Source organism: Semicossyphus pulcher, unplaced genomic scaffold (assembly GCF_022749685.1).
Source record: "Semicossyphus pulcher isolate SPU_LCO1_2020_fin unplaced genomic scaffold, fSemPul1.0.p SCAF_24, whole genome shotgun sequence".
NCBI classification, from domain to species: Eukaryota; Metazoa; Chordata; class Actinopteri; order Labriformes; family Labridae; genus Semicossyphus; species Semicossyphus pulcher.
Genome location: NW_027211698.1, coordinates 9,626,775 through 9,637,618, shown reverse-complemented (window position 1 = coordinate 9,637,618; position 10,844 = coordinate 9,626,775).

The following is a 10,844-nucleotide window of genomic DNA, read 5'->3' as shown; positions in this document are numbered from 1 at the left end:
TGTCAGTGGTCATAATGTTATGGCTGATTGGTGTGTGTTCACTCTCTTTAAAGGGCCAATTTGCTCATTTTCAACCACAGTCCTATCATGCTATTAAAGGGAGCTAATGCCGTTATGGTAGGAAAAAAAAGCGATTTCGCTCTGCGCCTTTGGAGGACGCTATCCGCTTCTCCAATGGGCCCTGGAAAACCTCCGCCAGGGAGCTTGCTAAACTACACTTCCTCAATCTAGGACGCCCGCCTCCGTCATGTCTCGTTCAAAATCGTCAGGTTTGACATGTAGACTGCAGAGCGGAAGATGTTTTAGACGATCCACCGGTATATTCTCGTCTTGTTTCAGATTCTGTACCACTCTGAGTCGTTGCCTGCAGCGAAACGGTAGTATTTCACTCCAGCGTCTCTCGCTGGGCCGTTCCTTTCAGAGGGAGGGGCGCAATGCATGCTGGGTGTTGTAGGAATGTGGAACGGGTGAAACCACAAGCTGTTTGTACGACTTTCTCCACAGCTATGGCGCCAATTTCAAATATTATTGCTTCTATTGAGAACACCAGCTTTGACTGACGGCGGCTTGCTCCTTTAAGCTCTGATTTGGTCTCCTCCCACACCTGCTAATTGCTCTATTGTGTTTGTCTCTTTTACTTCTAGTGCTTATGCAGGGTTTCTAAATGTAACAATATAAATACAGCACTATGTAAGTGTTTTAAAATCAGCCAAATAGATATTTTATACTAAATAATACAACAATATACCTTCTGTAAGTTTGCCTCCATCTCAGCTTCTTATCACAGGTGGACCTTTTCAATCTGAAATGATGCTATCGGGGAAAAACTGCACCTGAACATCCACACATTGTTCACGAACAGAGAGCAAATCCTGTCAACACATTTCCAGACTGACTCCTCTTCCCACGGAAAATATATAGTGAACAACACGATGGAAACTCTTCATCACAGGAAGTGAAACACACCACAGGAAACTCTGCGACGAGACTCGAGACGTGACTGACGTAGGAACAGAAACACAGTAGGAGTTGAATGAGCCACATGTCGGGACGCTTTCTGCAGCCTCGGAAATGATCCTGTTTTTACCCACAGTGATGTCAGAGATAATGAATTATAAATCAGGCCCGAGCAGACACACACACACACACACACACACACTCACGCCCACACATCTGGACAGAGGTTTATAAATAGCTCGGGGCAGAGGCCGGCGCTGAGCACGGCGCTGCTGCCAGAGTTTAAAGCCACTTGAGTCCAAAAAAGCCGCCACACACACGCGAGCTGATGCACGTCTGCATGCCTCAAACTCGCAAATTAAACTCTGTGTCACACTCAGGGTGGAGTGCGACGAGTGTGACGAACTAAAACCCTACACACTCTTAATAAAACTGTTCACAAATGCGCACACACACACAGCCGCGCGCGTGAAACTCTCAGGAGGTACGTGTCCTTCATCCAGCAGTCGGATTAAACGGAGAATGGGAGGATTTGCCGTTGACAGAATGCCTTCTCTAATCCGCCGCATTAACACGCTGCTTCAATCTGCAGCTGGAGCCCCGGCCGCCCGGGCCGCCGCTACGCGTCCATCCAGCTGTCCAACGAATTTAAACTCAACCAAGTGCCGAGAGAAGGAATTAGACGAGAGGTCTGTCAAGAGGAAAACATACAGAAGGAAACACAGTCTGTGTTTTAAGACCGTCCCCGCTCGACTCCACCGGCCTGTGTAGCATCAGTTATAATATCTGTGCAATAATAGAAGACTTGCCACCCACTCTAATTTAATTTACATGCCGTGTGGCATTCAAGGACTCACTTAAATGTTGAGCTATTAATATATAACTTATCACATCTCCTCCCCCACGCCCCCCCCTCTGTCCTCCTCTCCCCTCCCCATCTCACACGCACTCAATAGATGACCTTTGACCTTTGAGTCTCCTAGCTGAACATTCCACATTAGCTTTGCACATAAAACTTAAACTTCTTTAGGTGTCGGGTCGTGCCGAGCACCACGTTCGCTCCCAGACGCAGCCTCAAGTCAAACTAAACCGCCCACGTTAGCACGAGAGGTAAATGATTAGAAACAACACTGCTGCTAGTTGGTGCTTATTTTAGACACATCTTCCTCCTCATGCGCTGTGTTGTTTACAGTCCAGTTAGCAACTTGAGACATGACAGTAAGTTAAGAAAAAAAGTGAAGCGAAACTGTAGCATAAAACACCCGCTAACACCCAGCTTTATCGCTTAGTGTGAAAGGTCACAACCGGCATTCAGACCCGGGTCAAATGACTCTGCAGTAATCACGCTAATTATCGCCTCGGCTCCAATCGGCATTGATGGGAACACAAAACCCGGGTCGACACGCTAACCTCAGCCCCCTTTCTGGCTGTTTTCCGCCCGTCTCCGTCCGAGCAGCGCTCGAACATCGTTCCAAATTTGTCACCACCAAGTTTGATAAACAGACTGAATGAGTGATAGATACAATAAAGACCTAACCATCTTCACTGGCCTCCATGCTGCTTAACAAAGAGTATAATGTAACGTCTTTGTTCGTACTATTGTTTACTAACCCCGTCTCTGGCGCGTTTGTGACGTCAGGCGGTGACGCAGCAGAAACGAGCCCGAAAGGAGGATACTCCACGGGCAATGGGAAAAGAGACATCATTTATTAGCGGGTGTTAGAAAGACCCGTTCAGCGGCTGGATGATGCCGTGTTCAGGGGGGAAAATGATGCCAAGTCGGTGGTAAGGTGTACCAAAAGTCATGGTTTATTCAGGCGCAGCACTTAAAAACTTGTTGACGTCCAACATAGCTCTGACCAGCACCACAGACAGATGATACATGGCGCCTTTTATCCTGTGCCATCGGTAGACTCATATTGGGCTGACCTATTATGAGGTGCTCTCCAAAATATTATGCACTAACAAAATGAGCTTAGAACATATGTATATACACACCCCACTATTTTACCTCCCCTCTGCCTATCTTATCCCTTGGTCCCTCCCGGAACGTTTATCTGGGCGTCCCCCGGGGGAATCTTTTGGCCCGAACACTCTGGAGCGGACACAGGACCAGACAGGTGATTGATCACACAACTTATACATCAATCTACATTTAAGGCTCTAGCACACACTTGTTTTCACGATCAACACATACAAAATACTGCACACCCTAAACGGAACACATGTCACCGTTTGTTAATTATTAATCCACGTAAACAAACGGCATCCTCGTGGCTTTCTTACTCCCCTCTCTTTTAGGCGGAGCAGCGCTCTCAAGCCAGCACCCGCCGGAAGACCACATCAATCATGGGCTTAAAACGTGAATAAATCCTGTTTGTACATAATCAATAAATAATGCTGAATCCAAAATGTGCAAATATGCAATGTGATAAATGTACTGTGCAAAGATCGCTAATAAAGTGCAAATACCGCTATCAAAGTGCCATTAATAATTTAGGTTGTGCATCGAACCAAACTCAGTGTGCAATATTTACATGGCAACCAAGCCGTCAGTCACCAGTAACGATGGGCTCTTCGTTACAGCGGAGCTTCCCGGGTCTGAAAAATACACGTCAACGCGTAAATTTTGGTGGGAAAGGAGGCTGCACTGCTGCGGTATGAACCCAAAAAAGAACCTGTTTTTCTCGTGATTTCCTTCCAATTATTGGCTCTTACTTTTGCCGCACTAACAACATCATGATGCAGATGAAGCTCTGTCAGGTCTGTCCTCAAGAGGAGAAGAAAACGACTTTTAAAATGCTCGTTTGTTGAACGGAGGTTGGAGGGATCGTTTCCGATGCATTCGAGGAAGTCGGGAAATCTAAGCGCTAAGCAGCTTGACATGTTGTGATAGATTTCTTAAACTAAATGATTGCTCAATAAATCAAAAACGATTAATCTATAATGAATTTATTATAATACAAAACATTTTTTTTCATGTAGAATTGACACTGACTAAATATGAATCTCTTAATAAGTTTGACATTTCTGTTCCACATTAGTGTTAAATACTCCTAATGCAATTGCACTGCTGCAGTCTTTAATTTTAATTACATAACAGCGATGGCATCATGGAGGGAAGGAAGGAAGGATGTGTGTGGTTATCAGAGGCGTTAGAACCATGATAGGATCATGATAGATCAGCATACTTCACTGTTTACCACAGAGCTGTGAACATCTGCCAAACATTGCACAAGTTTCCACACTCATCTTCCCTAATGCATACATCTCTGCTTTAGGACACTGAAGCTGCAGGAGGCCAGTGGCGCCACGCTCTCAGCACACACACAGGTACCCGTTTATACTCTCCCTAACATGAGCAGACGGAGGAGACAGCGAGCGGATTGATGGGAGTGCGTAGACTGGATCGTAGAGCTGACTCATCTCTGCCCTACTGCCCTGACGCCTCGAAGACTGTGTGTGTAAGTGGTCATCTGAGCAGGGTGGAGGTGTGTGAGATCATAGCTGCTGCAGTTAAAGGGCTGCCCCATTAGCTTAAAGGTACACTCCCTGATGCAGGTGTCTTAAATCCCAAACCGTCCCAGAGGCTCACCGTCGACTGTGTCTAGGTCCGACCAAGAGTAATACAATGAACTGCGGCATTCATGTTAGCATATATCTATACTGCCCATTGTACATCCAAGAGACACATAGCAACATTAGCATTGATTAGATTCATGTTTGTCTAAAATCCTCTCTTTTCTGGCTCTGTTTTTGGTCTCCACCTGAGACAAATATCACATTTACACCGCTAAAAGTTCTACTACATGTAGTGCAGGCGGGGAGGAAGAACCCAGGCGCAGGTGATCACACATGGACGTATGTATTGCAGGTACGTGCAGAGAGGCAAGCAGGAAGACACAGGCAAGAAGGCGAGTCCAGGATAAGAGTAGAAAATATCCAAGAAGGCAAAAACACAAATGAGGATGAGGAGCAGTTCAACCCTGGAAAAAGCCGCTGTCAGTCAAAGCTGGTGTTCTCTGTAATCCATAGAAGCAATAATATTTGAAATTGGCACCATAGCTGTGAAGAAAGTTGTCGAAACAGCATGTGGTTTCGGCCATTCTACATTCCTACAACACCCAGCGTGCATTGCGCCCCGCCCTCTGAAAGGAGCGGCCAAGCGAGAGACGCTGGAGTGAAATACGACCGCGAAATACGATGAGAATATACCGGTGGATCGTTCTAAAAACTCTTCAGGTCTGCAGTCTACATTTCAAACCTGACGATTTTGAACGAGACGTGACATCAGAGGCGGGAAACCTAAATTGAGGAAGTGTAGTTCAGCGAGCTCCCTGGCCTCCGCCAGATGACGCTTGTTATGTAGTCCTTCCAGGGCCCATCGGAGAAGCGGATAGCGTCCTCCAAAGGCACATTTCTTTTCTACCATAATGGCGTTAGCTCCCCGTAATAGCATGATAGGACTGAGGTTGAAAATCGGCATACTGGCCCTTTAACAAAGGACTAGAGGCCAGACGTTCGTCAGACTGATTAGTGAATTGGAGACAGGTGGGCAAGGGGGCGGGACAAGGACACTGATTAGAGCAGGGAACAGGTGTGAGAGGAGGGAAAGTCTTCGGGCATCTGGTGGAGAAGAGGAGAATGGCAGGGGAGCTGCGTAAGTGGGAATGTGACAATGAAGGAGGAACAGGGACATCCTTAACATCCTTATTAGGAGCACATGCCTGAAGGTTAATAAAACCTCTGAGTATTTTATCTACAATCAAAAGGATTTAAAACAAACTGATTCATCATCCTGCCAGTTTGTCCACGTGGGCCACCGTACGCGAAACGCACGACTACCACCAGTGAGATGCAATCTGCCCTCGAGCGGCAGCCTCAAGTCTGCAGGTTATTTTTAAAATGGTGAGACTAAATATACACACAACCCGGCGAAAACAGACCCAGGCACTGACATCAATACACTGCCAGCCGGTGGTGATGGTGCAACACACACACACACACACACACACGTCTGTATGTTTATACGCCCAAAACCTGGCTTTGATTTGGTACTACTTTCATCCCACGCTAAGACAAAGGAATAGTGGGCATAGGCGCTTTCACATTCACAAGTGTTTCCGATAAAAAGTGGATATTTGTGGGCCGGACAGGAAGTGCGTCGCATCCCTCTGACTCTTAAACTCATAACACTGCTGATATCCTTCTAGGTGGGGCAGAGCGAGGGCTCTGTGCATGCACAGACAGGGCTACATCACTGAATAATGCAAGTGTCGGAGCTTAAAAGCTGCACCAGGAAAGATTTAGATGTAAGGATGAAAAAAAAAAATGCAGCCCTAATTAAATCACAAGTGGAGCCACTTTGAAAAGACTGACCCAGTCCCTGAAGAGATGCCAGAAATGTGTCCTATTTGCCCAAATAGCGCTGTGGTGTTAGAGCGGTACACTTCTCTGCCTACAGGGAGAGACTCTCGCAGACAGGAGGGCGAATATAAACCGTCCCATTAACTGAGTTCTCTGTTAGCTCACTGGATCTTCAGCTGGAGGTCTGTTAAAGTTAAATTTACTCGCAGAAATCTGGAATAGGTTCGTCAGACTTCTGAGATCGGACCGCGATCACACACACACATACGCAAACACAGAGTCCTGAAATAGCTGTAGCGTGATTGGAGAACAATGAGGAGGTCCCGTTAGAGGCGACAGCTTCCTGTCCCCAACACACCCATCACATTCCTCTGTGCCAGTTTGTGTTTCAGTGCACTCTTGTCCTTCTGACCCCGTGCAGACTACAGTGACCAATCCAACGTGACAGACATGAGCGTGCTACACCAACTTAAGACATTTAATCCACTGTGTGCCCAAAGAAAAAGTACTGGTTTGGGAAATAGTTAAGGGAAATAAGCTACTGCTAGCGCCTGGTTAGCCCCGTGAAGACTCCAAGAAGTCACTGCTACTAGGAAAGAAATAGTCAAGCTTGTAAACCACCCATAAAATTCTAATTATGTAATGACTAAACAAACAACATCATGTGACTTTATGAGCCACTTGTTGGCTGATTTTTTCCCCCCATTGAGAGAGAAATGGCCTTCCTGTTTCCCCCTTTTCCAGTCTTTATGCTAATCTAAGCCGAGCTAATCAGCTACTGGCATTAGCTTCATATTTAACAGGCAAATTTAAGAGTGGTATCCATCTTCGAGTAGAAAGAAAAACTCATATTTCCCAAAATGTAAAGCTGCTGCTTTAAAGTCTCCAAATGGCAGCAACATTTAAAGAAACATGACATCAGAAAACAGCAAAGGTTACAACTTCCTGTTCTGCTAGCTTGCGACGCCGAAGGACACAAAAGGGACAAGAAAGAATAAAAAGGACGACTTTGTGCTTATCCCCTTCCCCTAAATGATAGTCCAAGTTGGAAGAAAATTTAGATTTACCCGCTCCAAAATCAGCTGCTAACACTAGCATGTCAAGCTAACTAGGTTACAACCAACAGAAGCAACCTAGCTAAATCTTACTGTAATTCCAACTCCAAGGAAAAGTAATTACGTAATTAGCATTCACAACTAGCACATCCACCAAGTAGAAGGCCCTTGTTCTAAACTGAAGGCGATACAGGAAATATGCATTATGGGAAATGTAGGAATGCGTGTTTTGACTAAAAGTCAGGATATCTCAGCCTCTGTTAAGATAATTCAGTCTGATATGAGTCCACGAGCTTTATTGATATGATAGTCCAAGTTAGAAAAAGTTTAGATTTATGCTCTCCAATATAAGCTGCTAACATTAGCATGTCAAGCTAGCTTACCACCAACAGAAGCAACCTAACGAAATATTACTGTACTTCCAAAGCCAAGGAACAGTTCATACTTTGTTAGCATTCACAACTAGCAAATCCAGTATAGGCCCTTGTTCTGAACTGATAGCAATGCAAGAAATTTGCATTATGGTTTGACAAAAAGTCAGGATATCTCAGCCTCTGTCGGGATAATTCAGTCTGATATGAGTCCTCGACCTCTACTGAAGTGCTCTGTTATAACACAGAAGTACCCGTACATATTTTGATTGGTCACTTCCTGTGGGCAGGACAAAGTCTGCCCCTGGCATTACGGCACAAGGGAGCATAAGGAACAGATCTTGGATCAGGAATGGCTAATCTTCTCCGTTGTTTGTTCTGTGATTTACATATTTCTCAGCTTTAACAGTAACAGCATATTGGCAAATCAGTGCCCGATTAAAGCTTTGGCCTCCTGCTAAAGTTGCTTATGGGGGAATTTTGTTAGTTACACAACACGGCTGCAAGTATTACCCAAGAGCAAATTCGAAATGGACTTTTCTGATGTAGATTGTGGGGGTTTATTCAAGCAAAAGCAGCAGGCAGGATGCACTGATGATGAAAGTGGTCTCAAATATCGGGTCAATAGGCCTCGTAGGCTCAACACACTTGAGAATCTCCCTTGCATTGGAGGGCAATGCCAAGATGGAGCAGAGTGGTGGTGGATATAGATCCTACATCCATTGGAGCAAAGGACCTGATCATCTGAAGTGTCCTTGAGCAAGACACTGAAACCTTAACGGTTACAAAGTTACTGGGGGGATATACAATCATTTCCCGTCTGCATGAATTCTACCTAACATGATGCTAAATAGGGACGCATCCTCATTGTTGATGCAGATCATCTCAAGCAAACACAAATTAATTCCCTGATAAATATGACCTCAGCCTACACTGTACTTTATTATATACGGATTACAATCAGGGTCAGACCCCATGTGAAGCTATTAGGGAGGAAATAGGAGATGAGCAGCCCTGTTATGCCGGGATTGATCTAATTGTGTGAGCACACAACAGCTGTGATCTGATTTACAGTATGCGTGTGTGAGCAGGTTCAAATCACTGCCGACTTGCTTCTTTTTGCCTTAAAGCTCTTTTTATTCTGACAGCCACACATGATGCTGCAGGACAGAGATTGTGTTCTGGCTTTGTTGTTGTTTCTGTAAGGCCTTTATTAGTCACTGTTGCTGCCAGCGAAGCACATGAAAGCATGACTTCATCTGCTCACAATACCAGCCCAGTCGGTGGCAGCCCTTTACAGAGCAGCAAACAGATTGATGAGAGCAAAAAATAGGCTGTGTGATGCAATGCATTTGTAGAAAACGTCAATTAATGGCGTGATGGTGATAAATCAGGCTGCAAGATCAACATCAAAGCAACCCCCTATAGTGCACCAATATATCTATTAATATTAATACAAGTGACACCTCGCTTACCTTTGCTACGGTGATTTAAACGTCGTGTGCAACCTCTTCTGCATGCTAAAAATATCCCAGAAGAAGTCGCTCAATCATGGACGACGGACCTCCACACGGCCCGGGCACCACCGACCCTTCATCTGCTTCCAAGCGGGATTCGGCGCACCAGAGCCCGGGCGCTGCGCTGCTGCCTCTCGGTAGTCCCGACCTGCGGTCAAGACGAAACCTCCCTTTGAAAATGTTTGATTAATCCTTATTCTAAATCATGGTCGCCACCTCGTTATCTCTCAGCAGCGTCGTTTACTTCTTCGTGATGTTGCCAGGCTGGGTAGAAAGAAAGACGCGTTCATATCTTATTTATTTGGCTGGACCGCTTCACATCCGCCGCCCCGTTTCCGCCGCTTCACGCGCTTGATGCCCGCTGTCCGCGCGCGCAGCCATGCTGGGGGAATAAAAACAACCGCAGTCTGATTGTAACCGCAGATTCTCCTTTAAAGTGCTGGTGGGGAACTTTGTTTTCAAAGCCAGGCCTTGTTGTCGGAGTCCATACTGCCCGAGCTCGGCATCAAAATAACTGATTAAACACCTCCCACTAACCCCCCCTTTGAGGATCACAGGTGCTCAATCTGAAGCTCGCGGACCTAGATGAGGTCGCAGGAAGTTCCGCGCGGGAAGAAGACAGTCATTAATTAAAGGTGACATATTTTAGCTATGCAATACATTTTTTATTATTTAAATGTTTATTTTTCGGAGCCTCTTCCTCCTGAAACAAACAAGCCGTTTTGCCCATAGACTGTTTAAAAAGATGGACGACACGACAGCTCCCTGAAAGTGAAGCCAAAACATTTTGAGCGCCCCCTGCTGACTGGCTGCAGTATAGGTCATAAGGGATCCTTGTTGTTTTTTCAGTAAGTTAAGTGTGTGTTTTGGTTAGCAGAAGTGGCTAACAGCGGCTCCACCTGCCGATCTCTCCTGTGCGACTCTGGCTCCAAGTTACTTCACTATCGCAAGATGGCAGAACACTCACGCCACAGCAGATGGAGACGTATCGTCCATCTTTATATACAGTCATTTGGTTAGACCTTAGCCATGATTGGCTGACAGTATTTGGAGTGACCGCGTAGCCCCTTCCCATACGTGTGCAATCCCACGTGTGGGAGTGGCACTGCGCTGTCACTAAAAAGTTGTAGAAAACATGGCCGCTCTAGGATCGATTATTCGGCCTTATATGTACGAGCCAGAATCACCAGGAGGTATAGGGATGGGACGTTGAAATCTTGACTTGACTACAAGCTAGTGCAAGAAGGCAGCCTGAGGTGAATGACGATTGGTCGATTTCAGCGAAAGCAAGGTTCTACGTAGAAACCTGCAGCTGTTCTGAACGGCCCATTTCAGAGGCGACCTTTGTAAATTCTGGAAAAACGGAATTATGCAGTTTTCACTTTTTCGCTGTGAACAATAAACACCCAACAACATGAAACCCATGCAAAATATGAGAATACCCCTTTAAAAGATATGGCCCCTTTAAACTATTAATTATTTACATTTTAAATTCTTTTGTTATTATGAATTTAGAAGTAGACGGTGATGCCGTTAAATAAAGTCATCTAAGGATAAAATCTCTCCTATAGGAGGGG